Raw genomic sequence first — 7,692 nt, forward strand, 5'->3', positions numbered from 1 at the left:
AACATTTAAAGAAGAAAATTGATTTTTAATCAGAGAGCATAGTCTGTACAGTTGAGAAGACATTTTCTTTGAAGAATTATTTTCATTCCAATCAAGAAATCTATTCCAATCCAGTTCATTTCCAGAGTTAATTGGTGGAAATGAAGAAGAGACTCTTTCTCTGATTATATGATTTGAGCTCATCTTTACAAACTTTACAGCTACAAGATATTATCAACAATTGAGATCATTGCAGTATTTAATCTCAAGTAGCTGATCAGATCTGATATTCACAGTTAACTATCTCTCACATTTTAACTTATATTCACACAAAGTATGTTGAGCAGCATTGAAGCATGTTCTACATTATGTCAAGAAGATGAAAAATCACAGTATATTATACAGAAAGAAGATCAGTGATGAGAGTCTGAGTTCTGTGACATACTATGATTCAGACTGAGCAGAGATGAATTCTCAATACAAATTGACTATCAGCTATATTATATTAATTAACAGGTCACTGATCTCATGACAGTCACAGAGACAGACATCTATTGTTAAATCAATCATAGAAGCTGAGTATATTGCAGCTAGTAAGACAGCTTGTAAGATAATCTGATTGAATGATATGTTATATGACATCAGGTTGATGAATGATGAAAAAGTAAAAATATACTTATATCTATAAGTTGATAATAAAAGAGCAATCAATCTAGCAAAGAGAGAATTCTTAATATGAAGATTATATCATATTGAGATCAGATATCATATTCTCTGTGATTTGATTAAAAAAGAGAAAATCATGATAAAATATATTAACTCTATAGTGAATATAGCTGACAGGCTCACTAAGTCACTGACAAAGCCTGTGTTTGAAGATTTTATCAAAAGAATTGATTTGAAAGAGATCAGAAAGAAATGATTAAATGATAATAATAATACAGTAAATCAATGAATTTTGCATGTATTTCTTGATTTTTACAGTTATTATTATACAGACATCTTTGTTAATGAGAAAATCAGAGTCTGATTGATATAATTAATTATTATTGCATTTTTAAAAGAGTTGAGAATGAGAAAGGCGCTGAGTGACAGCTTATAGATCACAGTATAGTAAGAGAGAGTATTGATGATTACTACATCTACTCTAGTTACATATCATCTTAATCTATTTAGTGTAACTCGCGTAGTTAGATTACAACATACATTACTTATAAACTGGCTGCTGAAATCATGAATTTCACATTTAATCTCATTTAATCTACAAAAACTGTTTACAAATTGCAGTTTTTGAACACCTTCTGATACTTTAAAATCATTTGACAATATTACGACAAAAGAAAAGAGAACACAGTCTTAAAGATAGACACATTAAATAGATAGATAGAAAAGAATAGAAAGGAAAAAGTAAAGTAAAGAGAGACTGTAACAAAGCAAATTTTTAAAAGATAGTATATAGCTGTTTTAACAGACTATATCTGATCAATTTTCTTCTCTTCACATTCAGATATTTCTGAATTTAGTCATTTTCTTGTAGCTGCTTGAGTTTCTGACAGAAAGTCTATTAAGTATTTAATTCCTGTCTCAGTTGAGAATAAGAATCTCATATTTAATTGATTTAGATTATACTTCTCTTTCAATCTGACTCTGAGACTATTATATAATGCACAGTGTCTTACAATATACTCAGAATTCTCATTTGCATTGCAGAATAAGCACTCTGTTAAATCAAATCTATCATCAAATCTTTGTATATAGAATTTAAAATAATCATGTTCTAGTTTCAGCTGAATTATAGATGTGAATATTTTCTTTTTACATTTAATTAAATAAGATTTTCACTTTGATTTTATCTCAAATCTTGAATAATGTATACTCTTCTTTTGTTTCTGCCAGGTTTCATTTCACTTATTTAAACAAGATTCTTTTATCTTTCTCTTTATGAAAGATCAGGACACTGTTTTTTGAATAGATCTGCTTAATTCTGAACTCTTTTTTGCAGCTGAATCAGTCAATTCATTGTCATGAATATTCATATGAGAAGGAACTCAGTGTAAATGAATTATCAGTTTTAATAATCTTTTCTTTTGAATCTTTATAACAGAATTTAAAATCAGTTCAAGATTCATTTGACCATTATGAATCTGACTATTTTTAAGTCTTTTCAAAGCAGCTTAACTCATCAATCAACCGCTCCACCACGAACTCGCTCAATTTTTCGAATAAGAACCCGGCGATAGATTCATTGAAAAGCCCTCGATCATACGAGCACTTTAACCCCATCGCCGACCGCATACCCCGTGTGGTGGTGGAGTTATCAAGCCAAACGTGAACCAGATGTTGTTTGAAACTCCTGTGTGGGATTATCCCTCATTCATCCCTATCACACCACAACCCTGGGCCAAATTGCCATACAAATTGTAAGGTGAAGAGACCTAGCCATATGCACCAATCTTCTTGATTTTGGAAAATCCCTGATCTGTAATTGTGAAGATATCTGAGGAGCGACCTCCGCGAAAACCCTGTCCATCTTTGATTGTTTCAAAACATCAACATCAAGTCTCACCCTCGTACCGCCCTTCTCAATCTGGCCCATCCCTGGCAGAAAAATACAAAAAGATACCTTGGCAACAGCATTTGATACATAATCAGTGGACAATGAGTCAACAGCATGTCAATAACTATAAAATCAGTATACTTCAAGGTCTGACTGAGTCTTTAATCCCTGCACAGTGAGATATATTAAATCTAGTTTTAATATCTCAATATTCAATAGATTCTGCAAGGAATTGAGAACAGCAGCACTAGATTTCTATTGAATTTGAGAATTAACTCTATATTGATATAATCATTAACAAAGTCTTCTATTTTGAGATATAAATAATCAGTTCCTCTACATCCTGCTGACAATATTTATATTATTATATAGAAACAGACTTATATTCTCTATAATATCAAGACTCTGAAGAGGGAAAGTCTTAGTAAAGAGTATATAGTAGTACATATCTTAGCAGTTTCTATCTCATTCTTCTGCAGCAGTTAATGCAAAAAAAAAAGATTTTAGAAATAGTTTTTTACTTCTCTTGAAAAAGTAAGATGTTTTTCTCTGAGTTTTATACAATATTCTTATAAAGAATTAAAAACAGAGTTGTTTTCTATTATAATTTCACATTCTTTTAAGTAAGAATTACTTTTTCAGTGACTGAAGAGCTTTCATTAATACTTAATTCTTTTTTACATTCTTTATTAACTGATTTGAGTTGCACACTTGTTGTGTGAGAAGAATTGAATGATTTAGAATAAAATTAAATAGTTTTAATCAATTTCTCTGTAAAAAATTGATTTATTTTTTGTCAGTTTTTCTCTCAAAAACTGTCATATTATCTGATTTATTATCAAGTGATATCATACTGTTTCTCACTATATCTTAAGAAAGTAATTGTAAAGATTTTATTGATTTATCTTAAAAATCAATTTTAGTTTATTAGATTCTCTTCAAAAATCTAACCTAGTTACTGAACTAGTGTGAAAAAAATCAGGTGTTTTATATACAAAAGTCTTTTATTCTTCTTTTGAAATAGTCTGATCAACTTTTCAATTCAAAAGAGTTCAATAAATCTCTCAATTGAAACAGTCTGATCAACTTTTCATTGAGTGAGAATAATAAGTTCAAAAATACACTCAGTTGATGTGGAAAAAGATGCTTTGTCAAATGCTATTTCTGAGATTGAAATTCTGAAGAGAAGAAAGAAAGAAGAAATAGAGAAAGAACAAGTTCTTGAAATACAGAAACTTAAAAAAGCAAGCAAGATTCCTAGAAAGCAGTGTCTGAATGAGATGAATGAAGAAGTTCTGTTAATTTGTCATACTTAGCCTAGATAACTACAGAAGATAATCAAGTTTAAACTTGAAATTTCAAACACAGTTTAAAAAACATTGAAAATTCTGAGTATAATTACTGATTCTTCACTTTACTCTTCTTCTTTTTCTACTTCTTCTTCTTCTTCTTTAAATTAGAAGAAAACATATGCTTAAGCAGCTGAATCTACTGTCTCTAAATTTGCTATCTTAAAATCTGCTTAAAATCCTGAGAAAACTGAGAAGAATACTGCTCAGACTTCTATTCATACAAAAGTGAAAAAAAAAGTGTAAAAAGAGAAAAACTTTCAAATCTTCAGAAATAGAAGACTTATTCTCAAAGTCTCAAATCAGAATATCTTACAGAGAAACAAGCTAAACTTGAATCTCATTTTTAGAATTAGAAATGAAATTAATCAGCAGATCATTTCTCAGTTAATAACTGATATTAAAGTTCAAAAATCAGTTATAGCTTCAATTAAGTCATTCTTTATTGAAAACTCTATTATTCTGACTACAATGTCTGAATTCAGTGCAGAATTCCTTATTCAGAATAAGAATCTCTGAAAGTCAGCAGTAGAATCTTTGTTAAACATAACAATTCTATCTGAGAGAGATGAAAAGTGAGATAAATTCATTCTTTATAATATTTCAGTTGAAATTTTTGACTGTGAAGAAGAAATGCTACTTCTCAAAAATGAATTAGAAGAATATAACTCTATTCAACTGAGAAAAGAGTCTGTATAACTAAATACAATTGAGTTCAGACAAAGTAGAAGAAATACCTCTGTTCTAGTATATATGAAGATACTTAAATAATCAAAGATGTTTGAAGTAAGAGTAGCAGGTTTGAAAATGAGAGTTCATGAATACAAAGACTCAAGAATGAATCTCAAAGCTCAAACACAGTGTTTAAACTGTCAAAGATATGAACACTTTGTAATCTCTTATTTTAGAGACTTAAAATGCACATTCTGTACTAGAGATTACAAAACTAGTGAGTATAAATGTGAAACTTGCTCAAAAGATGATGAAATATGTTAATATACTCTACTTAAATACTCTAATTGCAAAGAAAAACATGTATCTAGTTTAAAAGAATGTATATTTACTTCAAGAACTAAAAAGAACTGGAGAAAAGATGAAGCTCAAAGTCAATCTAAAACTGAAGAGAATAGTCAAGTCAGTAAATCTACAACTGCAAGCTTAAAAAGAAGAAACTCATAACTATCTAAATCTTCAAACTTCAATTCCTCAGTTAAATATAAACAGAATTTGAATTCTCAAACTTCTATTAAGATTAGAGAATTGAGAAATAACTCTGATGATAAACTAGATATAATGCAAGCAGTTAAGATTTCTACTTTTCAAAATAGTTATAATCTACTATCTGATAATAGTGATTAGATTCTACTCTATCTCTACTCTCTTTTAGTATGAGTATACAATAAAAACAATAAAAAAAGTTTAAAAACTTTTTAAAAATCTCATTTATTCAAAATAATATGAATAGAAACTCAAATTATATTTATTCTTATCTTCAAATTGTATTTGAATAAAAAGTTAATTTTATACTGCTTCAGAAACTGAATTTTGATACTGAGTAAAAATATATCATTTCTCATTCAAGCTACTACTACTTTCTACCTCAAAAGTCTGAGATAAAGTCAAGAGTAGTGATCTATGAAAGAAAGAGATCAAGATATTAATTTAATCTAAGATTTGATTTTATATCTGACTCTGATATTCTGATGAGTGATATTATAGATAAAGAGAATGAGTTTAATATTATATAGCTTATAAATATCTATAATGAAAAGTCATTGAAGAAAATAACAATATCTGAATAATTAGTAGAGAATTTCTGAAAATAACTTCATTAAGAAACTCTATAATTGTAGAAGATTTCAATGCACATTATCTCTGATAAAATTCAGAATGTAAAAGAGCAGTAAGAGCAGATAATCTGATTGAATAAATCTTTGAGTATTTAATAGATTTAGTTAACAGGTCTGATCAATAAACATTCTTTAGAAAAGACATGAAACAGAAATCTATTATAGATTTAATCTTTATGTCACAAAATCTAATTGAAAAAAGACTTGTAAACTGGTTTATTAATTCAAATGACACATCAGAATCAGGTCATGAGATTATTCAATTTAATATTGAACTGAGTGAAAAATAAATAAGTGAAAATTCTCTTCTCTCTAATCAGTTTAACTTTGAAAAAGCTGATTGAAAAGCAGTTAAAGAAAGTATAAAACTGTTAAAATCTAAAAAGCAGAGTAAGCTATATTGAAATCCTGATCAAGATATCTCAAATGAAATGCTTAAGAATAGAGTGAAACTCATTACATCTATTATTCTAATAAGTGTTAGAGATAGTATTTCAAAGAGAAAGTCTTCTGAGTATTTCAAATCTTGATGAACTGAGAATATCACATCTAAAAGAAAACAATTAACTACTGCTAGAAGAGATTGAAAGAATGATATAATATCTGATAAAGAGTTCAATACTGTCAGAACTAAATATTTTTCAGATATTAAAAGAGCTAAAACAGACTGCCGAAACAAATTTCTTGAAGAAGCATAAGAAAAGAAAGTTTTTAAAGCTTTTAACTATACTAAAACAAGAAGTGTAGCAAAACTTCCAGCCTTAGAATATGAGTTTCAGAATAAATTATATATCACAAATTCTTTTGAGAAAAAATGTCAAGCTTTTATAAGAATTCTCTTTCAAAACTTATCAGATTCAGATTCAGAGAAAGAGAATATATCACTTCACAACTATATTAATAAAAATGACTGAGAATGATCTAAGCTTATACAAGATGAATTAGAGTCAGCTATCTTATCAAGTTCAGTTAAAATTGCTGCAGAGTCTGATTCAATCAATCACTTAATCATTCAAAATAAATACTTCTACTTAAAGAATGAATATTTTAAGCTCTTTTTCAATCTCTTGAAAAATGAATATCATTCTGAATGCTGAAGAGAAGTCACTAAAGTGATCCTTGCAAAATCTAATAGAAAAACTTCAAGTTCTGAGTCATATAGAGTAATATCTCTATTGAACTGTCTAGAAAAGATTTTAGAAAAGATAATAGCTACTTAATTATCTTTTATAAGCTCTATTAATAATTCTCTTCCAAAACTTCCAACCTTAGAATATGAGTTTCAGAATGAATCATATACAGCAAACTCTTTTGAGGAAAAATGTCAAGCTTTTATGAGAACTCTCTTTCAAAACTCATCAGATTCAGATTCAGAGGAAGAGAATATGTCACTTCTCAACTATATTGATGAAAATGACTGGGAATGGCCTGATCTTACTCAAGATGAATTAGAGTCAGCTATCTTCTCAAGTTCAGTTAAGACTGCTGCAGGGCCTGATTCAATTAATCACTTGATTATTCAAAATACATACTTCTACTTAAAGAATGAATATTTTGAGCTCTTTTTCAATCTCTTGAAAAATAGATATCATTCTGAATGCTGGAGAGAAGCCACTGAAGTGATTCTTACAAAACCTAATAGAAAAACTTCAATTTCTAAGTCATATAGAGTAATATCTCTATTGAACTGCCTAGGAAAGGTTTTAGAAAAGATAATAGCTACTCAACTATCTTTTATAAGCTCTATCAGTAATTCTCTTTTATTCAGTGAATAAATGAAAGATAGAAAACAGTGCTCTGCAATTGACACTGTTCTCTCAGTTATTCATGATATTCAAATAGCAAAGCATGAAGATCTGGTCTCAACTGCAGTTTTTATTAATATAAAAGAAGCATTGATCATGTTTCAAAGCCAAGGTAATTCAGACATTGAAGATGTTAAAAATATCACTTTCTC

Source organism: Blastomyces gilchristii (assembly GCF_000003855.2).
Source record: "Blastomyces gilchristii SLH14081 genomic scaffold supercont1.6, whole genome shotgun sequence".
NCBI classification, from domain to species: domain Eukaryota; kingdom Fungi; phylum Ascomycota; class Eurotiomycetes; order Onygenales; family Ajellomycetaceae; genus Blastomyces; species Blastomyces gilchristii.